At 31.5% G+C, this 26,116-nt stretch overlaps 1 long non-coding RNA gene across 1 annotated transcript; it reads left to right on the top strand.

Moving 5' to 3' along the window:
- The first annotated feature begins 8,319 nt into the window (after nt 1-8,319).
- On the top strand, nt 8,320-21,573 carry LOC145271222 (uncharacterized). The gene is made up of 2 exons (XR_013865761.1): nt 8,320-8,499; nt 17,929-21,573. It is a non-coding gene; the product is annotated as an uncharacterized LOC145271222 (long non-coding RNA).
- Nucleotides 21,574-26,116: the final 4,543 nt, after the last annotated feature.

Raw genomic sequence — 26,116 nt, 5'->3', positions numbered from 1 at the left:
AGGTTTCTAATCCTAATATGGGCTCATGCATTCCAGTGTCGATATGCATCTCCACCATATTGGTTCTGCCCAAGTCCTTATCATCCATAATATATATATATATATAGTAAAAAGTGTTTATAAGTCCTTATCATCCATAATATATATATATATATATATATATATATATATATATATATATATATATATATATATATATATATATAGTAAAAAGTGTTTATAAGTCCTTATCATCCATAATGCTTTATTCTGTTTAAGCAACCTATCAACTTCCAAGTTAAATTCTTCAGGTACTATTATTTTGTTCATCAAGTATGGTAATCTCGGTAATGTTACAAGTCACACTAGACTTTACTATTTGGCAGCCCCTTACCAAGCTTAGTGTTTGGTTGGTTTTGTTCATTGGCAGCAAAGAAAACTTACGAGAGCCTTCAACCTTCACAACTGCATTAGCTTACGATACTCTGCTAAGATTGCTTATGAATCCACTGATTATTTGTTCTATTTCATATTCTCATCTTTGACCATTTCTAAAACCCGCACAAATTATGCATGTATGCAGATGCTGGTGTTTTAACACATTTTTGTGCTAAATTTGAGTATCTTTTTCCATATTCTTATCGCGCCTTAATTAAAGGACCTGTCTCAAAGTTTTAAAAACATTATTACTGACACCTCTGCCTCCTTATTACTAGAGTTCTATAATTCTTTTCCTCATTGAAAAAAAAAACGTTGATGTGCTCATGTTATCGTCTATGTGTATTAGTTTGCTCTTGTTCTATTTGTCTCCATATCTTGGGGGATTCCCCTCTTGTCGGTCTTGTTACTGACCCAACTGCCGATTTCAATTCTAAAGTGTATATATAAGTTTTATACATATATATATACATATATATACATATATATATACATATATATATATATATAAGTTTTTTAGCAGGAACACCAGGGCAATGCAACCGAATACCACCACCCTTATTATCTTGTTTTTTTTTATTTTCCTTAAGATTATAGAACCCTTTATATCCTGTGTTTACAGTTCGTCCCAGTTCTTTTTTCTTTGTTAAAATAACTAGTCAAAATACGGCAACAAATGAGACTTATGTTGCACAGTCGATTTTTCGTCAGCAAAAAAATTGTATGCTTCGGTTTTGTAAAAAAATATTTAAAATTTTTTTGTTTTTCTACTTTCTCATATGGGTGAGCCCAGCTAGAGATAGAGTGTTGACCGGAAGGTGAGTACATGCTTGTACAATGTTGATTGCCAGCTGTCTCGTCTTTTGTCCTTTTCTCTGGGCTATATATGTGACCTGTTTTTGCAGATGTGACACCAAAGAATTAAAGTATTGTCTCTTTTACTTTCTAGGTCATGTAATTCCACTTGCCGTTAACATCATTAAAAGATTCTCATAACAACCAAACTTTTTCTTGATATCTTTAAAGAAAGTAACAGTCTGTTTTCTACAACACAGAGCAAAAGCAATACGTACTGCAAAAAATCATGAGTAAGAGATTCCATGTAAATGTGGAAAATTATACAAATGTAAGTCATGTCATTCATCAATATGTGGAGTGACTGAAAAATCAATTACGGCAGAATATAGATGAATGGAAAAGGGAAATAATCAAATATTATATAATTAAGTAAATATTACAGAGGGAGAAGAACAGTAAAATGGCTTAAATGAACAAAGCATAATCTTGGGGCTGATCAACTACTAAGAATACATAGTATAATGTTGAACACCATATAGGAACCATTATTGATAAATAATAGATTATATATATAAGAAATAGTAAATATATATATGTATATATATACATATATATATACATAAATACATATAGTAAAAAGTGTTTATAAATCCATATACATACATATATATATATATATATATATATATATATATATATATATATATATATATATATTTACTTGTCTGGTAATTTTTATGCATATTTATTCTCATAAAATTTATATGCTAGTTAATATGTCGCAGAATAGATCTTATAATCTTATTAATATAAAATGTATTCGTATATATTATTGATATTTCATTTTTTACATATTTATATAAATAATAACTGTATTGTTTCTACATTTTGGTGTTGCAGAATTGTTTTTTACACTGGAGAGACATACATTTTACAGCTGTCCATCTTTTAAATCTCTACAACATGATACATGGAAGGCAGCTGATTTTCGATTTAACAAATTTATCGTGTTTTTATCCTTATATACTTGAATTATCTTTAGATGTCAGCTAATACAAATGCCAGATCTGCAATTAATTTAAGTTTTTTTCAGGAATTTATAGTGCATTCTTTTATTTTACATTTTGTTACTCAAACTTTCCTTAGACCTTATATACACATACATATACTGTGATTGTCTGCTACGATCTATGGTGCTATTGTTAGAGTACTTGGTAAAGTCCAGTAGTAAGTTACATGCTCCTGAATGTTGACATTTCTAATACTCAGTGAGATTGAAAATAGAATTTTTCATGTGATTCTACGTAGGGCTACCATCATTAAAAGACTCTCATAACACCCTAAATATTTTTTGATATCTTTTATGGCAGAATATATATGAATGGAAAACGGAAATAATGGGATGAAGTAAGAATTATAGATGAAGAAGAACAGTGAAGAATAAAATGACTTAAAGAACATCACATAATCTGGTGATGATCACCTACTAAGAATACATAGTATACTGTTTAACATGATATGGAAACTATTAATTATTAGTTAATAGATTATATATACATATAGTAATAAGTAGTAAAAGTGTTTATATATATATATATATATATAGAGAGAGAGAGAGAGAGAGAGAGAAAGAGAGAGAGAGAGCATATATCCCATCATCTATTTGCCTGTCTGGTACCAAATTAATATAAATTAAGTTTCAAATTTCAATTTAACAATTGTAGTTATCGATTCCAAATGAGAATTTAACTATAGAAATATCAACATTTTATAAGGATAAAAAATCCTTATGTCTTGAATTCTCTTTTCTAATTGGAAACTTTTTTAGAAGTTGTCTGTGAAAGTGCTAAATCTACGATAGGTTTAAACTTTTTCAGGAATTTAAACCGCATTTTATATTTTTACTCTTTTTCATTAAATAAATTGGAACCATTAATTATTTTAAAAATTATACATATAATAATAATTAGTAAAAAATATCTAGACATCCATATATATTGAAACTGCATTTTATTTTTACATTTTTTACTCCAAATTTATATGCACAAACATATATATGTAGTGTTAAATAGTGATAACATCTAGAGACAAAATAGTTCCTAACATTGTCAGAGTACTTTGTAAAATCCAATTGTAAGTGACATACTCCTGAACATTGAAGTTTCAATCCTCAGTGAGATTGGAAATAGAATTTAAAATTACTTACGATTTTTACCCAGTCATCGCTAACAACACGAGAACATGCGAATCTCATGAACTGAGGTAAATGTTGTAAAATGACAGTCAAGATGAGAACGGTATTCTGAAGAATCCAAATAATATTTATAATCAATCCTCATCCCTTAAATCGAGAACAGTTAATAATTTTAGTAAAACATTTGACAAAAAGAGGACGAAGTAATTCTGTTAACAAATTATTATTTCAAAAACTAATTTCGAATTTCATTAATAATCAATGTTCTGGATATTTTTAATAAAAATCAACATAATTCAATTTAACCACATGTAATGTGTTTTTTCAGATTTATTTTATTTCCAGATTTGCAACAGTAAAACAAATCCATTAATGGATAAGAAGGACCTTTCTTCATTGATAATTTAAAAAGTTTTAAATAATTATAAATTTCTTCATACACATTTTCTAAAGTTGAAATTTATCAGTGTGCCTATCATCGTGCACGCCATTGCATGTACTTTTTGTGGAATCAGCTGCGAGCAAACATGGGAGACAAACAATATTATTGTGAAATATGTGGTTTTTCTTTTGCACGGACGTTACATTTGTTGAGGAATATTGTGACACATACAGGAGAGAAAAAGAAATTGTAAAAATATCAGAAGCATAGTGAAGGAACTGGAAGGCAAAATACCAGCCATTGCCCAAAGAATTAAACATCGCATGGCAAAGATTCATGCAAAGACACAGAATAAGCTTTTTTGCAAACAATCCCAGAACTTTCTACAGGAATCTAATAAGAGAGGAAATTAAAATCCAAGATCCTCCATGTAAACAGGAATTAGACGATTACTGGAAACCCTTATTTGAAACAGAGGAAGTACATATCGAAGAGGCCCAGTGGATCGGGGATATTATCAATGCAAACAAAAATAAAAGAGAAATGCGAGAGCCAGAAATAACGCCAGATAAAATTAGATCAAAGCTGGCACGAGCTTCAAATCACAAGAAACCTGGCATCGAAAACATATCTAACTTCTGGTTAAAACAGCTAACAGCATTGCATGATCATTATAGCAGATGTTTCACCAGAATGTTGAAAGCTTATGAAGCGACACCATCATGGCTATTAAAAGGCGATACAAGCTTAAACCGTGGATTTGGGAAATATGATAGAATCAGAAAATAAGTCTGCTACAGAAATCACCCCCCAAAATTGTTAAAAATACTCCAGAAGTTCCATTAGAAAAAATTGGAAAAATGGGCCAAACAATATTATTACAGGTATTTTCTGTATTTATTCACCTGTGACTTTATAAATAAGGAAGACTTTAAAGATGATTGTTTCACTATGATCTGAACAAAGTTATAATGACGGTTCACGATCAAATTTTCATAAACAATGAAGATGAGTTGATGTCAGCAATGACAAGTGCCATCAGATTTTGATGACCAATGAAGAATGCATGATAATCTGTAAACTGTTGAATATTGAATGCTTCAGTTAGATACACTATCCACTATGTCTATAAAACGGATCTATTAAACCTTACATTATGATATGGAACAAGATGGAGAATGAAGCATCCTTAGACGTTCATGTCTCCAATAATACTGGGTAAAACATATTGAGAGGAAAATAACGAAATACCAACATCTTATGTACGACATAGAAAAGAAACTGGAATATTTGAACAACTCTATTCTAGTCATTTTAAGAGCAACTGAAATTAGTTTAAAGATTTTTAAAAACTACCTGAAAAATATACCTGGTGAGCCAAGAGCAAGTGAGATTAAAATCAGCCCATGCCGATAATCTGGTAGGATGCGCCATTACCTGCTTATATTCAAAAATATACAGAAGACAAATGAACTTTAATAGGACATTCAAATATCTATGTATCTCATATAGAGCAAGGGTGAACCACAGGTAGGGAGTCTCTTTATTTCTGAGAACTTCAAGTGAAGTAAATTGAAATAAAAAGGACAAAAGTATATGAAATTTACTAACTGGTCTAATGAAAAATCCTAAGAAATATTCAAACAGAATGTCTACAAGACCAAACTTTAGCAATGACAGGATAACAACTATCCTTAAATTTGTCTCGGATATGAATTCATATCATATATATAATCAACTATAAATTCCAGGAAGATCTCTTCAAATTAACTTAAGTATATTGTTAAACTAATAATTTATCAGGTAGGTTCAACACTCTGTTGTAAAACGTCCAAATACAGAACCAGACACTCTGTTGTCAAAACTATTAACTCCATAATGCTACATTATATTGTCAAAATTCCCAAATCCAAAATTTGATATTCTGTTGTCAAAATGTCCAAATACATAACCAGGCACTGCTTTCACAACTATTAACTCCAAAACTCTGCATTCTGTTGTCAAATGTCCCAACTCTAGAACTCGCCAATCTTTCAAGTTGATTGCACATGACTACGTACAGCACGCCTTCTAAAAATATACTCCATTCACTTCACGTCTGTTATTATTCACCTGTCTCATTTGGATAGAAATATTGACATTCTACATCGCTTTTCCGACAGTTACCCATCAAAGCAACTTTAACGATTTTAGTCTTTCATTATATTTTTTGTTAAACAGCCAACCCTCAGATGCACGCACACATACTAGCCAAGTAAGTTTGATTTTCCCTACAAAGTAAAAAAAAAACTGACAAGTCATATTTTTGTCATGTATATAGCTGTTCTGTTTTCAGGAAATCAGCTTTAGACAAACATGCAAACACACACTTGTACTGTTTAGAGATATATTGAGATCTGATATACTTCATCCACAACAAGAAGTAAAATGATAAAATTTATAAAGAACATTCAGCTTTCATGTCGAAGTTATGGCGTAACGTTTATAAATCCACTACATTTCAATAAAACGTCTATTTTATATCGAGTATTCATGTCTAAATGCCTACTTAAGGTTTTAGTTATTTATCATTGTTGTTCTCATCAAAATGTTTATTGCGCAAGATTTTTTAATACAGGACACGATCAAGAAGTAATGACCCTGGCCCACTTCCGTTTGTCTTATCTAGTAGAACTGTTGCTTATGCAATAATTTATATCTCTATGTGTTATGTGGCAAATTACAACTCTGAATTAATTTTAAATTCCAAGATGTCATGAAATCTGTAGCAGCAACGAGATCTGGTTGGTCTCCATCTGTCAAGATATGCATAAAACGATGCAGTAATTTTGTAACTCTTTTATGTTCTTATCTAGAAAAAAAACAAATAACTGTGGCAATGTTCGTTTTTCTACTTATATGAGAAATTAAATCAGTGCATTACGTATTGAATGGCTGCCATTACATCAATTTCAGTGTATATTTTAGCCTTCCAAATCATACGACTAATCAAGTGTATTGAACAACATCTGATTATCATTTACTGTTGCAGCGTCAGATATGGAGAAAAATTTTACAATTAGAAACTGATTAGCCTTAACATAGATATGTAGCATTGTAGCAGTTATATTTTGTGTTGTTTTTGTTATTTATGTCAACGAATCTGTTTACTTAGAATAAAACGATGCAATAATTTTGTAATTGTTCATTGTCCTACTTCTATGAGAAATTAGACCAGGGCATTTTGTATTGAATGCTTGTCATAGCATCAATTTTAGTGAACATTTTTCGGGGACAATTTATCCTTCCAAAGCATACGACTAAACAAGTGTATTGAACAACATACAGTTATTAGCATCAGATCGAGAAAAATCCAACAATTTATAAACTGATTAGCCATATACAGTATCGACATAGTAAGTTGTGTAGCAGTTATATTTTGTGAAGTTGTCTGATATGTAATCGCATCTTTCTACTTATAATAATTGATGTATTATTATTATTGGGTTAAAATACTTTATATAAGGTGTTTTTCTACTGAACTACTTATAAAATTCCCTCGTGTTTAAATCAAAAAATATTGTCGGCAGAGTCCAATACTTACTGGGCAATTCAAAAAATCAACATGGTTAAAAAAAAAAAAAAAAGGTTTTACACTTTGGACTTTACAGGTAAATCCCCCAAAACACTTCTTTTTTGTTTTAATTTACAATATATTATTTATTGACCTTTATCTTCAATTTGTGATATATAAAACTTTGGTGAGTAAATTAATTATTAAAATTTTAAGACATTTTAAAATGGGGGGAATTAAAAAAAAACGTTTGTCTAAAATATTATAATCGGTTTATTGGAAAGAGCATAACATTTCATATTGATCATGAAAATACAGTAAAAAGTTAATCAATTGATAGATTTTTACAGTGTAAAAATTGGCAAAAAATTAACTCGTAAAATTCAATTGATTTCATTACGTAAAAAAACATGGCTGCATGAACGCACACCGGCACTTTGTAAACATTGTTTTATAAAAAAAAAAAATATTTCTATTATTTTTTAAACGACTTTAATAGTTTATTTTGGAAGTATATTCCATATAGAAAATAAACAACCCACTTTAAAAAGAGAAATTACGAGTTTTTTATATTTTATTCACAGTTTCGTGTTAGGGGTGTCAAAAATTCCCCCAAAATTCTGATACACCTAAGGATGGGATAGGGTAGAGGACGTGTATATATATATATATATATATATATATATATATATATATATATATATATATATATATATATATATATATATATATATATACACACACACACACACACATATATATATATATATATATATATATACACGAAATTTTGAAGTGAAAATAAATTTCGAAATCGAATGAATTAAAAGTAGTTTACTTAACAAAACAGCAGAGTTAATTTCCAATATTAACTCTTAAACCGCCTTTTCAATTAATAAAACTTTTTTTTTTTTAAATACAAACACATTACAATAATTATAAATGTTGTTTTATTTTTCAGATAGTTGTCTATTTTCCATGCATTATGTCCCTTCAACAGTTATCTCCCTTGTCCGGACATTTTTCTTATAGAATCAACACCGGCAGGTTGACCGGTGTTTTGTTCCGTAATTGTTGTCAGCAGCCTTTCTTGATTCACATGTCGCTGTCTTTTATCTTCTATTGTCCTTCCTTCGCCGTTTTAAACCATCTCCGGTAAGAAGCATTATATATCTCCTTCTTAAAGACACTTTTTAATATTTTTAACGTTTTCTTTTTTTTTTTTTTTTTTAAATATATTATTTCATCTTAACTACGAACTTTGTTTATATCCTTTACCGGCAGATTTGCCGTTTAGTTGTACAAATAGTCTCCAACCCCGTTATTAAAAAAGGGGACACTTTGGGTCGTCACCAGTCTATATCAAGAAATTTGTTTACATATAATTTTAACCATATTGTTCAACAAATAAAATGATTAAATGTGTTTTATTTTATTATTTAAAATTTTTATTGTATAATTAAAAATTTAAAACATTAAGCAATACAAATAATACGTTGGTTAACACAAAAAAAGAAATGAAAATAAAGTTTTAAAATGGTTAAATGTGTTTTATTTGGCCGTTGATATTCGCAGCCGGCTGCGGCTATTCTAAAATGCTATTCGCAGCCGGTCGCATCAGCTGACCGGAAGTGACGTCAGACAAATCTTAAGTAAATTCTTGGCTAGAATTGTAAAAATAATTTGTTTTCATTTGTAATAGAATTTAACAATTTCTTTCATTTTGAGCTGCTTTTTTCTCCCGTTTATTTTTGTTTTCTACAATTAATAAACCAGTTTACAAGTAAAAAATAAGTTGTTTTAATTTTTAATTACCAACACAGTGGCGAATTTAATTTTTCTCTCTCCCATTTTTTATTTTGAGCGGAGAATTTAACATGTCTTTTCATTTTAATTATTTGTTTTAGTTTTTCATTACTAACACAGCGGAGAATTTGGGGTACAGAGAACGGCATGGGCGTGGCTTATCACTTGCTCAGTTGCGAAATATTTTTGTTTTTAGTAAATAATTTGTGTTTTTTGGCAAAGTTTATTTTTAATAAAATTAGCGTATTTACTGATATTTTTGAACCGCGATATTACCATTCTTTCATAACACCGATCACTTTAGTCCTGCCTTGTTACACAGGTTTTCGGGTCGCTGACAACGAATCTGATAATCAACCCCACAGCAAATTTACCGTTTAGATGGTATTAACCCATGGAGACTGGCTCTACCTGTCGCCATTTTACAGGCTTCGTTGCCCGCCCGCTAGGTGTATCAGAATTTTAGACGGAATTTTTGACACCCCCAACAAAAAACTGCGAATAAAATATATAAAACTCGTAATTTCTGTTTTTATAGTGGGTTGCTTATTTTCCTTGTGAAATATATTTCCAAAATAAACTATTACAGTCGTTTAAAACATATTAGAAGTATTATTTTTTATTTTTTAAAAACAATGTTTACAAAATCTCTAAGCGCGTTTCTCCGATGTTACAAGCAGCCATTTTTTTACGTATACAAATACATTGATTTTTACGAGTTCACTTTTTTTTAACTTTTTTAACTTTAAAAATCGATCTAAATTTTTCTATTAGTTCAATTTTTACGTAATTTTCAGGTTCAATGTGAAATTTTATGCTCTTTTCAATAAAGTGAATATAAATTTCTGGTAAGGTTTTTTTTTAATAATTTTGAGATCAATACCGTCGACTCGACAACTTCCGGTTTCGCCGCCGGCCGGCTGCGAATAGCATTTTAGAATAGCCGCAGCCGGCTGCGAATAGTCACTTCGGTTTTATTTTATAATTTAAAATTTTATTGTACAATTAAAAATTTAAAACATTAAGCAATACAAATAATACGTTGGTTAACACAAAAAAGAAATGAAAAATTAAGTTTTAAAATGATTAAATGTGTTTTATTTTATAATTTAACATTTTTATTTTATAATTTAAAATTTTTATTTTGTAATTTAAAATTTAAAACAATGAACAATACAAACAGGATTTGGTTTGATTTTACATTTTATATTGTTCTTGGATGCGTCTCCACAAGAATTCAGTATTTAACTTCATCTTTCATTATTTCTTTTCGAGAACAAAACTAACATTTTGTTTTTATTTTTAAATTATAAAATAAAACACATTTAATAATTTTAAAACTTCATCTTGCATTATTTCTCTCTTTTTATTATTTATAACAACATGGTTAATTTTTAATTAAATTTTAATCACAGGATTACATTTTCAATAATCACGGAAATATAAACAAACTTCTGTTTACTATATATACATCCACATTTTTTTTATATAACAGGGTTGGAAGCTATTTGTACAACTATACGGCAAATCCTCCCCTTTACCCACATGTCCAACCCCTTACTTTTAGTTGTGTTATTTCCTTACGCATACGACTACCCATTCAGCCTTTATAACTTTTCGCTTCTTATCTTTTCTCTTTGTGTTTTCAACAAAGTTTTTTTTGTTTTGTTTTCGTTTTTTTGTTGTTTCTTTCAATTTTTTTTTTTTTTCAATATACGTTAATTAAAAGGATAAAAATATAAACAAATCGTACTTACTAGGGAAGATAATAACTTCCGGTGAATGCCGGAAAAATATCCAGTAAATAAAACGTCGTTTAGTAAATCGTTATTTGTATTTTAAACTAAATATTTTATCGTGGTTTATTTATTTATTTATTTATTTTGTCATTTGATTTAACTTAATATGAAAATGGATAATAAACTTTAAAATATCAATTATTGAACGTATTTTATTATTTCCTTTTCTTTAAAAACTCAGTTTTATTTTTATGGATACATGTGTCCATTGACACCGATATGATGACTAAAATCGCAAATTATTGTTTGCTTTTTTTTTTAATATAAAAATAAAACATTGTAGATGTTAATAATTAAAAATACTTTTAATATTTCAGGAACATTACGATAAGCAGTATTCATTCAATATTTTCACAAAAAATATTAAAAATATTTAATGTGATTTTAATGATAAAAATTATCACAAACTTTTGCTTAAATGGTTTAATGACCGTTTTTCTCTCAGAAAATATTCACATTCATTTCAAGTCACGTGTGACACTCTTTTCATAAAAATCAGTAATCTTAACTCAATGCTATTCTCATGAGATCCTCATTTAGCTAAGCCTGCATAATGAACACTCGTTACAAGAAAACATTTATGTTGGAACGATTTGAATTAATATTCCTAACACGTAAATAAATGTCATTTTATCCTAATATAGTGATTTCGCTGACTTCAAGAAATTCCCTAACCCTAACCCTAACCCTAAAAATTGATAGATCCCGATTATGAATGCGTGAACACAGAGTCACACACATAGAAGTTAGTGACTGGTGAAAGACAAGCGCCCCGCCCCCCGCTAGGTCTAAAATAAAATGGATTTTCTTACATTTTTTGCTCCTGTAGGACTTATGCGTGATGCGTTGTCTCTTGTTTCTATTGTGCAAAGCTAGATATGTTACTAAACTCTCACTTTTGGGGGAAAGGATAATAAAACAATCTTTTTTTTTAATTCAATATCTTAAGACTTTATTTTACTAATTATCATTTCATTTAACTTAATATGAAAATGGATAATACACTTTTAAATATCAATTATTGAGTGGATTGTATTATTTCCTTTTCTTTAAAAACTCCATTTTATTTTTATGGATTTATGTGTCCAGTGACACCGATATGATGACTAAAATCGCAAATTATTGTCTTTTTAAATTAAAAAAAAAACTCATGAATACCTGTTTGCTTTTTTTTATATAAAAATAAAACATTGTGTTAACAATTAAAAATACTTTTAATATTTCAGGAATAAGCAGTATTCATTAAATATTTTCACAAAATATATTTAAAAATATTTAATGTGGTTTTAATGAAAAAATTATCACGAAAATTTGTTTACATGGTTTAATGACCGTTTTTCTCTCAGAAAATATTAACATTCATTTTAACCACGTGTCGTACTCTGTTCATAAAACTCAGTAATCTTAAACTTCATGCTATTCTCATGGGATCCTCATTTAACTAAGCCTGCATAATGAACACTCGTTACAAGAAAACATTTACATTGGAACGATTTGAATTAATATTTCTAACACAATATTTCCATTTTAATACAATGATTTTGATTTATGAATTAGTGATACTCTACTATTTTGACTTCAAGAAATTCCCTAACTCTAACCCTAACCCTAAAAATTGATAGATCCCGATTATGAATGGGTGAACACAGAGTCACACACATAGAATTTAATGACTCCACGGTCAATTTTTACAAATTGGCACCACTTTCCTGAGTTCTATAGGGTCAGAATAAAAAAAATCGTTATACATTTTGTACATTCATCTTAGTTTATTTTTAATCAGTTCATATGCGTGTTATATTTGTACAGTGGTAACGTCACCAGCTTTGAGTGTTACAGTTTTGCTTTTGGTTTCGCTTCTAGCTGATGACACCAAAATACGTTTTTTATTGCTTTTGACATCACGACTCTATAATCATATATGGACAAATTAAAATCTCATTTTTAAGAATATTTAATAACTGGTTAAAGACAGAGCCCTACCCCCGCTAGGTCTAAAATGAAATGGATTTTCTTACATTTTTTGGCTTCTGTAGGACTTATGCTTACGTGTTGTCTCTTGTTTTTATTGTGCAAAGCTAGATCTGTTACTAAACTCTCACTTTTGTGGGAGAGGCTAATAAAACTATCTTTTTTTTAATCCAATATCTTAAGACTTTATGTTTCTAATTATCTTTAAAGCCGATGTGAAAACATTTTTCATTATAAACTTCTTTCACGTATGATTTTTCAATATAGAGATTAACTTTAGACTTTAATCTTTAAACCCCAATCAAGACATAATTAGAAATTAAAAAAAATATATAAGACGGCTTTCTAAACTATGTTACGCTATCAGTTTCCGCCATTAGATTGCACGTGCAACGAATTAGAGAATTAATAAAGATGAAACGTGTAATCTGTTCTCTCTCATGTAAATATTAAAATGTTAAATAAAATAATACTAATTTTATCCGTGATATTCACCAAATAGATCGGCTCTATTTCGCAATAACTTTTTGTCCTCTTTAATTTTTGTCCTCTTTTAATTTTCGTTCGTCATCTTGAATGTTAAGTTGAGCTTGTAAAGTCAATCACATTTGAAAAATCGTTTCCTTTATAAAAGCAGATAAAGTTAATCGAAAGCAGATTATAAAACAAAAACGTAAGTATTACTACATGAATTTAGTATCGATTTTTGCGCATTTGCAGAATACGTTAAAAATGTAAGGGAGATAACTACATTTACTAAGCGAATAATCCTAATGAAAATCTTGATGTATTGTTGAAAATTTTTCACTGTAGACAGTTTCTTGTTTTCAATAAACTTAAACGTAAAAAACAACTTCTTTATTGTCTACCAAAGACAAAATAATTTTATAAATTTTAAATGATATTAACTGCTTCACAAGTTTAAAGTTTTTCAGGTGTGCTAAAAACGAATATATACTTCAAGAGTGACGCAGAGAATGATTTTTCATGATACAAGGAAATTACTTTTTCAAAAAGTTGGGATCAGTTTTCAATATAAATTTAATGTAAAATAAGCACCCACTTTCTGGCCACAAGGTGATAATTTTTTTAATTTGTTTTCTTTGACTGTCTGAAAGCCGTTTTGGTAAATTGTTATTTATTTTCCACATTAACAATCATCTTTAACATTACAACTTCGATAGGTTTTCGGGTATGCTGAAAACGAATATCACATTTAAATTTGCTGCAAACCAGTAGGTATCTGGATATTAAAGTATGTAATTAATTGTTATCAGTGGAGGCCAATTAAGTATGCACTTGCACATACAGAACTGATCACCACTGATCACATAAGGAATTACATTGCTTAATATTTGGAAAACTACTTGTTTGTGGCATATATGCGCACTTGCAGATAAAAAAAATGGTCACCACTGATGACATAAGGAATGACAGATATCTGCAAATTTTATGTAGGCATCATCACTTATCAAGGCCCAATGACCACTCGAGCATAAGGGTTAAAGAGTGTACAGTAGTCAATTGGACAATATAGTAATGTTAGTAATGGAAATTCGGTAAATTTGTTAACTTAAGTGGAACGGCTCATCAAAAACTTGTTTACGTTGGACTTGAAGACAACCATATTGTAGTAGCTAAAAAAGCAGGCAAACGGAAGACAGTTCAACAGGCGTGTAGTTCTAAGAAAGAAGCTTCGTTCATGGAATTTAGGTTTAGGAACAGATAAAGAGTGGGGGGATTGTTGATAGTGTTTTCAGCTAGACGAGTGTTTCTTGTGAAAGTTTGGTGATGGGGTCCATAGATTGAAGCTCAGTCGAGCACTTGCCATGAAAATAACGATAAAGCAGAGACAAACTGGCAACATCTCTTCTGTGAGAAAGAGGTTGCAGGGAAAAGAAAAGGACATCTCCTTCGATGCTACGAAGTTTATTTTGAATGCTATCAAGGCAGGATAAGTTCTTTCTAGCAGCTTCTACCCAGATGTGGCACAAGTACTCCATCCTTGGAGTATCTGGCTCTTATATAGCTAGAGAATTGCATCAGCAGGTAGATATCTACCAGATCGATAGAAGGATCCCAGCGTTTTTCCAGCAGCCTTGGCAACAGATTTGATGTGTTTCATTTCAGATAAAGCCTAGAAGCTTGTCAGAACATGAGGCCTCCCTAAGACGGGAGGTATTCATTTCAATTGATGCCAGATATGGATCAGAGCGTTGATGATGTAAAGATAAAAGCTTGGTTTTAGATGCATTAAAAGTAACTAGCCACCCCTTTCCCCCATTGTACCAGGTGCTCAAGCTCAGAGGAGAGAATCGGAGAAAGCTTAGTCATTTACGGTCTTTGATGTGCTACCATAGATAGTAGTGTCATCAGCATAAATGTCTATGAATGATGTAAGGATGTGATTCGGAAGATCATTAATGTAGATCAGGAAGTGAGTTTGACCCAGGATGGACCTCTGATGGACTCCAGCATTATTGCTGTGAGCTTCTGATTTCGGCCCATCAACTACTATCCTTATGAACCTATCAGAGAGAAATGACTTAATAATTGAGAATACATTTCCAGCTATATCATAGCTGGAGATCTTGTGAAGTAAACCTTTATTCCATATATCATCAAAGGCCTTTTATATGTCAAGAGCAATTGCCCTAGAAAGGTAGCCTCCGTCAAGAAATTCGCTAATCCTCTGAGATATAACTGTAAGCACATCTGATGTAGATCTAGCAGAATGGAAACCATATTGTGTGTCACTAAGAAGGTTATTTTTGCTTAGATGGTTGATTACTTTTGTATTTAACACAGGTTCCAGCAACTTACTCATAACGCACATGTGCCTTATTGGCCTGTACTGAGAGGGGGGTGAAGGATCACCTGAATTCTTAAATACAGGGCATACTGATGAGGTTTTCCAGGATGTTGGGAAGCAATTATCCTTAAGATAACGTTTAAACAGTCTTGTAAGTATGGGCGCTAGTTCTGGGTTAAGTTTTTTGAGTACTATGATTGGAATACCGTCAGGGCCGGTTGCTTTACTGAAATCAAGGTTTTAGATTAGCTTGGCAACATCACGTACAGATATTTGTATATCACATAGCGTGTTTTCTGATACAGAAGGAAATATTGGGGTTTGGTGGTCTTGGTCGCAAAGGGTAGAAATAGCTGCAAAGTTCTTGGCAAAGAGTTTGGCTTTGTCTGATGCTGTCGAGATTACCTCAGGTCCATTGATGATAGTTGGGATAGAGCACACGCTTCTGTTCGGGATTCTGTTTGCTATTTGCCAAAACTGGTGGGAACCAAGCAACTGCTCAGCTACTTTTGACTGGATGAACATACAACCCTCACATGTTCTTTTTTACAATGGTTGTTGGCAGTTCGAAAAGCAGCAGATTATTCTTTATTTTTGTTCTTAAATATCCTTCTGTCTTTATGGAAAGAGGAAATCAGAAAAGAAACAAAACATACTTTTGCCTCCCCCCCCAAAAAGCAAAAAATAACCCTTCCCTAGGTGGCAATAAAGTGGGTGCTCAATTTACGTTTAATTTATATTTCAATGTGATCCCTCACTTTTTGCAGAAGTATTTTTTTATATGGAAAATATTTCTCTGCACCATTTTTTAAGTATATATTCGTTTACAGCACCCTAAAAAAACTTATAAAAGTCGTCATTGTAAAACGTTTATGGGGGGTTGGAAAGATTTAGACATTGACCAAAACAACAAACCTTACAAATAGCTTTTACTTAATTATAAAAATAATCATGATTCTTAAACAAATTACAATATTACGATTCTGAATTTTTTAGATGAGGAATGATTCTTTGTATTATTTAGATTATTAAGACTACTGTTTTCATCTTGAGTGCAAACATTGTAAAAATAACACTGCTTGACGGAAAAAGTAAAAGATTATCTGATGCCAGCATCACTGACATTTTTCTATTTCAACTGGTATGGTCACCCTTAAATACTGCTCTACATCATCCACTTTCCTGGAGCCACATTTCCTTCTATGTTTTCCTATTATTGATCTGATTATTATTATTATCATTATTATTATTATAGCAACGACAATATTTTTCTCTTATCGATCTTACTACTGAAAGTTACAAAAGTCGTCATTCTAAAGGGTTTTGGGGAGGTTTGGAAAGGTTCCAGACATTGACCAAAACAACAAACCTTACAAATAGTTTTGACTGAATTAAAAAATAATCATGATTCTTAAACAAATTACAATATTACAGTTCTAGATTTTTTAAATGAGAAATGATTTGTATTATTTAGATTCTTAAGACTACTGTTCTCATCTTGAGTGTTATTTATTGCGCAAACATTGTAAAAATAACAATTAAGATGAGAACAATAGTCTAAATAATCCAAATGATAAAACAATGTTACCGACTATGTGCATTGGTTTTTCCTTTGTTTCATTTGACGAACATCGCATAAACAGTGCAACCCCGTTTTCTTGGATAGGCTTCTTGCAAAAGCTCTGTATAACACTGCTTGACGGGAAAAGTAAAAGATTCTACATCATCTTTTGACGCCACATTTTGTTCTACGTTTTTTTTATTATTGGTCTTATTACTGACCCTACTGCCTTTTTCAATTCTGATTTCAGTCCCTGCAAAAAATGTAAAAATACCTGCTCCATTATAACAATAGCTACTGACCAAAGAACAAGATTACAATACAACTCAACTGCACATGTCAAAAAGTTGATCTTTAATCAGTGACAATACCAATTCTGATAACCTGACCCCATCGTTCAGTGCATTTCCTACCAGCTGTCAATCCTCATCTCTACAATGAATGTATGTAAAAAATTTTAGTTAAATATTTGAAAGTAGAAGAAATAATTTTGTTAACAAACGAGTATTTATTAAAACTATAGTCATTATATTTTTAATTCAATTAATAATAAATTTATATTCATAAAAATTAACATAATAACTTCAATTTAACTAAATTAACGATATTTTTTAAAATTTATTTTATATTTTCAGAATTTGCAACACTGAAAAGGAATACATAAATGAAGAAGGACCTTACATCATTGGTGACTTAAATAAGTTTATAATAATATAATTTCTTCGGATAACATTTCTAAAGTCGAAATTTGCTGGCATATCTCATCATATTGTCCATTGCATATGTTTTTTGTGGAATTAGATGCGAACAATCATGGGAGACAAACCTCATTCTTGTGAAGTATGTGGTTATTCATTTGCACGGAAGTCACATTTGTTTAGGCATATGAAAACACATACGGGAGAGAAACCACATTCTTGTGACGTATGTGGGTTTTCTTTCGCACAGAAGTCAACTTTGTTCAGTCATATGAAAACACATACGGGAAAGAAACCTCATTCTTGTGAAGTATGTGGTTCTTCTTTTGCATGGAGGTCAAGTTTCTTGATTCATATGAGAACACATACGGGAGAGAAACCACATTCTTGTGAAGTATGTTTTTCTTCTTTTGCACAGAAGTCACACTTGTTATATCATATGAAAACACATACAGGAGAGAAACCACATTCTTGTGAAGTATGTTGTTCTTCTTTTGCACGGAAGTCAAATTTATTGATTCATATGAGAACACATACAGGAGAGAAACCACATTCTTGTGAAGTATGTTGTTCTTCTTTTGCACAGAAGTCACATTTGTTGAATCATATAAAAACACATACAGGAGAGAAACCACATTCTTGTGAAGTATGCGGTTCCTCTTTTGCAGAGAAGTCAAATTTATTGTCTCATATGAGAACACATACAGGAGAGAAACCACATTCTTGTGAAGTATGTTGTTCTTCTTTTGCACAGAAGTCACATTTGTTGAATCATATAAAAACACATACAGGAGAGAAACCACATTCTTGTGAAGTATGCGGTTCCTCTTTTGCAGTGAAGTCAAATTTATTGTCTCATATGAGAAAACATACAGGAGAGAAACCATATTCTTGTGAAGTATGTGGCTCCTCTTTTGTACAGAATTCAACTTTGTTGAGTCATATGAAAAAACATACAGGAGAGAAACCACATTCTTGTGACGTATGTGGTTCTTCTTTTGTGTGGAAGTCAAGTTTTTTGAGTCATATGAAAACACATACGGGAGAGAAACCACATTCTTGTGAAGTATGTGGTTCTTCTTTTGCAGAGAAGTCAAATTTGTTACGTCATATCAAAACACATACGGGAGACTAACATTGTTATATGGGACAAGAGGGAGAAAGTAACACCTCGACTGGAAGAAAGTATCTTTAATTAAGCTGGACTTAACAGAGCATAGAGGGAAAATAACAAAATACCAAGGATGTGTGTAGGACATGAAAAGAAACTGGAATCTTTAGAATTTATCAATCATACTAGTTAACATGGCTAATGAAAAATAATTTAAAAAACTATCTGGCGCATATACCTGGTGAACCAAGTGCCAAAAAATACAGATACTAGAACTAAAAGGGACGTGTAGAATCTTCAAAAGATTTCCTGGTTGGAGTAATTAAACTAATGAGAAAATGTTTTGCATCCCATAGGATGCCCCATCCCCAGGAAAAACAGTGATAAGAAAATCCAAAGAAAAGAGACCAACCACATACTTGTGAAGTACGTGGACCCTTTTGACAGAAGTCATATTTATTGCATCAATATTTGATCTTATGAAATCCATACCTCATTGTATACCAGCATCACGAAGCAAGAGCCAGTAGTACAACCTCTATCACATAGTCAAACAACTATTTTGCACAAGACCGTTTTGCAAATATGAAAGAATAAAAAAAAACAAGGCTGCTACGGAAATCACCAAAAACGAGTCTTTAAAAATACTCCAGAAGTTTCATTACAGAAAATTGGACAAAAGAGCCAAACAATAGCATGACAAATATTTTCTGGATTTATTCACCCAGGACGTTATAAACATAGAAGTTTTTATAGACTGGCTTAAAAGAGGAAAGCAGCGCTATTATCAGGAAAATTATAATGACTGCTCACGATCAAAGTTTTATTCCCACATGACAAGTTTAGTTTGTGCAACAAAGTTAGTTTTAGCCATTTGACATTTGCTAAAGGATGGCTACTATACAATGAAATACAATGGATTGTGTAAATATATCCACATTATCTGTAAGATGTTGAATATTGAATGCTGCAGCAAGTCCTGGGAACAACAGTTGGACATATACACCATCGACTATGACTCTACGATTGCTACAGGTACATTTACTTAGAAAACGGAGCAATTGAAGCTGACATAATAAAATGAAACAAGAAGGAAGAAGAATCAAATTTAGAAGTTAATATTTGGATAAACAGTGACAAAAATATAACGAAATACCAGATCCACATCATCTGTAAAATGTTGAATATTAAATGTTGCAGCAAGTCCTGGGAACAACGGTTGGACATATAACGAAATACCAGGGTTTGATGTACGACATAGAAAAGAAACTGTAATCTTTAGAAAATCTGTAATCTATTATTATAGTGGGAACTTAAATCAGACAAAGCTATTTTAAACCCTACTTTGCAAATATACCTAGTGAACAAAGTGCAAGAGAGATTCTAGCAATTCTTCAAAAATAGACAAAAATTTTAGATTATTTGTTGGTTGAAATGTATGAGATGAAGTATGGATGCGCCATCAGCCCTTAAATAAAATAATTGAATAAAAAACAAATTTCATTCCTGTGAAGTATGTGATTGCTTGCATAGACGTAACATTTGCTGTGTAATGTGCACTCTGTTGCCAAACTGCAAAATCCAAACTTGGCACTCTGTTGTCAAACCTTCTAACTATAAAATTTAACTTGAGGAACTTAAATCAGACAAAATAATTTTTTAATACATGGCCAATATACCTGTGAACCAAGTGCAAGTAACATTTGCCTAGAACATTTATTGTGTCATATGCAAAAATACTGAATACAAAAGAACTTTAATAGAACATACAAATATCTATGTATCTCATATAGAGTTCAAGTGTGAGCCACAGGTAGGAAGCCCTTTGATTTCGGAGTACTTCGACTTATCAGGTTAATTTGACATTTTTAAAACTTCCAATTCAAACATTTAACATTCTGTTATCAAAACTTGCAACTCCAAAACTTTACACTTTGTTTTCAAAACTTTCAAATCCACGAGACACCCTTTTGTCAAACCTATTAACTTTACAACTCGAAATTCTGTTGTCAAAACGTCCAAGTCAAAAACTCAACACATTTCAAGTTTACTTACACATTTTCTTTTTACTCGTCCTCTATTCTGTACACGTCTTTTTTTATTCGCCTTTTTCTTTTGCATAGACATAACGATATTTTGCATCATGGTCATGACCGTTACTATTAAAATCAATTGTATGTAACCATTTTAAGCTTCTTTCTATATTTTTGTTACACATTCGACCCTTTGAAGCACGTACACATGCAAGCCAAGTCAGTTTTGATTTTCCCTTCAAAGTAAAATAAGAAAAACTGAAAATATTTTTTTATAATGTAGCTCTTCTGTTTTTATGAAATCAGCTTTAGACAAACATGCGAACAATTGTACTCTTTTGAGATTTTGTGAATGTCTGGAATCTGGTAGTATATTCCTTTCACAAATGATAAAATTTTGAAAAAAATTAAAAACCATATTTTGGTATTCTTTTTATATGTGTGTGTTGGTATTTTTGTTATATGTGTGTGTTGGTATTATTGTGTTAAAAATTTGTGTTACTTTCTTATGCAAAAACGATATAAAATAATGTGATACTTTGATTATGTTAATAATTTACTTTTAAATACAAAGTTTTTATTCCCGTGTAAATCTTTAAAACCACCCAAAAAACATACAGCCTTTATGCCGAGTTCACGTTTTAACTTCATGTTTTTGTTTCTTTTGAATATAATACATCTTAATAAAACATTTTAACAGTATTTTTTATTTAACACATCTAATACATAAAAAGTTTTAACAGCTCTTTTATTTTTTTAATTAATACATCTCAATAAAACGTTTTATCAAATTTTAAAAAATTATGATTTAATACATATCAATAAAACATTTGAACAGTTTTTTAGTTTTTTTTTAAATTTAGTGCACATTAATAAAATGTTTTAACAGTTTGAAAATATATTTTAAACTGTAACACATCTCAATAAAACGTTTTAACAGAGTTTTGTATTTAAAAAATTTAATACATCCCAATAAAATTATTTTATATCAAGTATTCATGTCTAAATATCTACTTAAGGTTTTAGCCTTTTATCATTGTTGTTTTCATATATATGTTTATTGTGAATGATTTTTTAAATACAAGAAATCTTCAATAAGTAATGACCTTGACCCACTTTCGTTTGTCTGATCTAATAGAAATGTTGCATATGCAATGATTTATATCTATTGGTCATGTGGCAAATTACAACTCTGAACTAATTATTGTTCCTGATTTGCAATGTTTTAAATTAGTTAAGTGTGAAATGGATCCTATCAAGTGTGATGCAGTGATCTGTTCTTTTATTTGAAATCACCACAGTAAACTTATGATGAAATTACAAGAAACAATGTCACATCATATTAATCTTGTAAAACGTTGTCATTGTGAAATCCAATATGTCATGAAATCTGTAGCAGCAGCACCTAGACTTGGTTGTCCTCCATCTGTCATTGATGAGGCAACTCTCAACTATGGGTAAACTACCTTTTTTGAAGATCCATGCTTGACTTCGCCAAATCACTAAAATGTCATGATTGCAGGATCTGTTGAAACTATGTAATGGATTCCTAGGTTTCTGACAACTTTCCAGAAGCAAAAACGCATTAAGTACCATACTGTACCGAAGCAAGATTCACTCTAGATATTTTAAACCGGCTTCCACACTTAAAAAAAGCTTATTATGCTTCAATTTTCAGGAAATTAATTTTTTCAAAATAAAGAGGTGGGGACTGATCAGCAAATATTCCCCGTGAAAAATATCATTCCGATCCACAACACAAAATGTGTGAGATCAGAAGCACAGAAAAGAAAAGCGTTTTCCAAATGATATATCTTGTTTTTTTCTAATTTCCGCATATTCTACAAAAACTGTCTCCAGAGACACATAAACCGATGCACGAAATACATAACTCTGTGTTGTTCTTATCTAAAAATAATAACTCAGTGTTGTTCATATCTAAAAAAAATAACTGTGTTGTTCTTATCTAAAAAACCTCTGTGTTCTTATATAAAAAATAACTCTGTGTTTTCTCATCTAAAAAAAAATAACTCTGTGTTGTTATCTAAAAAAAATAACTCTGTGTTGTTCTTTTCTAAAAAAAATAACTGTGTTGTTCTTTTCTAAAAAAATAACTGTGTTGTTCTTTTCTAAAAAAATAACTGTGGTGTTCTTTTCTAAAAAAATAACTGTGTCGTTCTTTTCTAAAAAAATAACTGTGTTGTTCTTTTCTAAAAAAATAACTGTGTTGTTCTTCTCTAAAAAATAACTCTGTGTTGTTATTATCTGAATAAATAACTCTGTGTTGTTCTTATCTGAATAAATAACTCTGTGTTGTTCTTATCTGAATAAATAACTCTGTGTTGTTCTTATCTGAATAAATAACTCTGTGTTGTTCTTATCTGAATAAATAACTCTGTGTTGTTCTTATCTAAATAAATAACTCTGTGTTGTTCTTATATAAAAAATAACTCATTGATGGGGAGGGGAAGATTGTTAGCTTTCAAGGGTCGGGGTTATTAACTTACAGAATACAGTAAAGTTTCATTAGAATTTAGAGTTTCAAGTATTGTTTTAGCTTGGGAGAAAGGAATAAAATCTTCCCTTCTTTCCCCTATTGGTTGTCCTCCATCTGTCATCCTAAAACGTTGATATTGTGAATTCCAATATGTCATGAAATCTGTAGCAGCAGCAGCAGCTAGACTTGGTTGTCCTCCATCTGTCATTGATGAGGAAACTCTGTCATGTTGAGGCTACTTTTCTTTTGAAGATCCATGCTTGACTATTCGCCAAGTCACCTAAAAGGTCAGGATTAGTGCAAGGTCTGTGGTGATTAGCTGATGGATTTCTAGGTTGCTGACAACTTCCCAGAAGCAAAAACGCGTCGATTACCATACTGTACCGAAGTAATATTCACTCTACGTGTGTTAAACCACTATCCACATTTACAGGAGTTTATTATGCTTCAGCTTTCATTAAATATATGTAAACTATAAAAACCAAGAAGTTGGGCCAAATCAGCAAATATCCCTGCAAAATATCACATCGATGCACAAAACACATTGTTTGAGATCAGAAGCGCAGACATCTATGAAATCATCTGCCGTGCACTTGCTCTGCATCACCTTGCATCATCCGATTTTCATTATGATTAGATTCAGCTTTATTTTAAGCATCTCGTTGACGTCCGTGTTGTCTTCATCGATTCAGGTGTAGTAAGAGAGATGGTCGGGGCTGGAGTTTGGTCAACTAAGGAGATTGACACTGTGACCTCCATTATTTTTTTAGCAAATCTATGTGGCTACTTTTGAGGAAAAAAACAGTCCGTAAATCAAGCAAATACGCGTGTGTACATTCATATTATAAGAACAGTAGTTTGAAATAAAATTGTTTGAAAGAAGCTTTAAATCCTCGCTCGATTTGATAATTTTCCATGCTGAGTATTAAAGTACATGCCTGTCGCACGGAAAATCAGGAGTTGAGTTTGAACCTCTCCCGCGTATAGAATTTCATCGACATTTGTTAAACTGGAAAATTTGAAGATAAGATATTTTCTATCAGAACAGATTCTTCAACAACGAATAGAAAGGCACAACGACACACAGACGAAAGCATCTCATATTTAAATAATTATACACCATTTTCAGGATGACATCAGAAATTATGAAGATCTGAAATACATAGATTGGTAAAACTAAGTAAATTGAATAACAACTTTACTGTGTGAACTGCCCTCTATCCGGAAATTAATATGACCCAACTGTTTGAACATAGTCTTTCAGCCATAGCGGTTTAATTTATTTCGATTCGAGCGCCTTGGTGTCACAATTGAGCTTCTGCCTGCTGTTGTTTGTGGTGTTCAAAGTTGACGGGATCATAGGTTGTGACGTCACTGCTATGTGCGATCACTTCTCTGAGTCTTGTTCGTCTCACACGGTATGTGCATCATTCACTGGTGTTGGCATGGTGGCAACAGACGCGTGCTGTTTATCATTAGGTAGAATAATATGTGGTTGTTTGGTTGTTGAAGTAGCGTGGTAACCAGACGTGGGTGTGACTCCTCAAAAAGGTAATGAAAGTTGTGAGGTGTTTATCTTCGTTGTGGATTGGCACACTGTGGTAACTATTCAAGACATGGAACAACGTCTTTTTCTTTACCATGGGGTACATACCTTGCTTGGTAGAATGATAATTATGTGTGGTGAATCTTTCTTACCGCATTAGCGTTGAGAGATTGGAAGTCAACAGTTTGACGAGGTTTTCCATTCTTTTTTGCACAGATGACCATTCTATGGCACCACATATTCAAATCACTGGTTCCATGACTTGTAGTGTCATGTCTTGATCTAGACTTGCCTTTACATCGTCTTGCAAGTGTGGTGAGATGGGAACAGGTGTGTTGTGGGCCATGGTGTAGCATCAAGGTCAATATTTGCTTCATGGTTTGGCACTACATGAGGAGGCGTGTGATACTATTTCTTTGCTAGTACCACTGGCCGTCCTAGCCATCGCCCATAGCATGGCCGGGAGGTGATTGGTCTCGTGCGGAGTGATACAGAGGGAAAAGTGAATAACAATGTATTTGGTTCCTCTCAACCTCTTTTCATTCTGACAGCCATGGGGTAAGAAGCATATTTTTGTCTCTCTGTAAAACAGCGTTCTAGTTTAGTACCTTACTTTGGGGTAATTGCACCAAGTCCGAGGTTACTAGCTAAAAGTGCTCTTTTGGCAAGCACGCATATAAAGAGCACTTTTTTAGTTGGCATAATTACCCCCGGATTTGACACAATTGCCCCAAAGTACGGGTCATAAGTTAAAGGTTTAATTTAATAATTATCGATTCTTTAATAAAACATTGTAATATAACTGTGAAATAAAATAGTTAAGATTCCTCATGTGTCACAATTGTGTTGCATGTCGTGTTATGTCTGCCTTAAATGTCGAAACGGTGCTTGAATTGAAAGGAATTCCAGCTAGAGTACAACCAGAATGAAGACATCAT

Source organism: Euprymna scolopes, chromosome 46 (assembly GCF_053919585.1).
Source record: "Euprymna scolopes isolate OS-2025 chromosome 46, ASM5391958v1, whole genome shotgun sequence".
In the NCBI taxonomy this organism is placed as follows: domain Eukaryota; kingdom Metazoa; phylum Mollusca; class Cephalopoda; order Sepiida; family Sepiolidae; genus Euprymna; species Euprymna scolopes.
The sequence above is the reverse complement of the archived record's forward strand: the minus strand, read 5'-3'. Positions and strand labels throughout refer to the sequence as shown.